Below are 464 nucleotides of genomic sequence, written 5' to 3'. Positions count from 1 at the left end.
GTGCTAATGGGAGCACTGGGCCTGATGGCTTACCGTGCTAATGGGAGCACTGGGCCTGATGGCTTACCGTGCTAATGGGAGCACTGGGCCTGATGGCTTACCATGCTAATGGGAGCACTGGGCCTGATGGCTTACCATGCTAATGGGAGCACTGGGCCTGATGTCTGTCAGAGCAACACGTCATTCTCTTCATTCAACCTGATCTGAGTTTAGTTTTCAGTACTTTTAAAGTGGAAAAGCCAGACTGGTTGCAAATGGAAGGAGACATTTCAGCCAGAAAATATTATTTGTAAGCTTTAGGTGAATGATTTTCATAAAGCAGTTATACCCAGACAGGAATATTTTAATTATTTTCATTCAATAAAAATAATTTCATGTATAACTTTTTATTTTTTATTCTATGTCCCCCACTTTGAAACCAGGGGTGTTTTGTAAAAGCCTAGCATCAGGACGAGCAAAGTAAT

This window comes from Cyprinodon variegatus, unplaced genomic scaffold, assembly GCF_000732505.1.
Source record: "Cyprinodon variegatus isolate N-32 unplaced genomic scaffold, C_variegatus-1.0 Scaffold1312, whole genome shotgun sequence".
Classification (NCBI taxonomy): domain Eukaryota; kingdom Metazoa; phylum Chordata; class Actinopteri; order Cyprinodontiformes; family Cyprinodontidae; genus Cyprinodon; species Cyprinodon variegatus.
Note: the sequence above shows the minus strand (reverse complement) of the source record.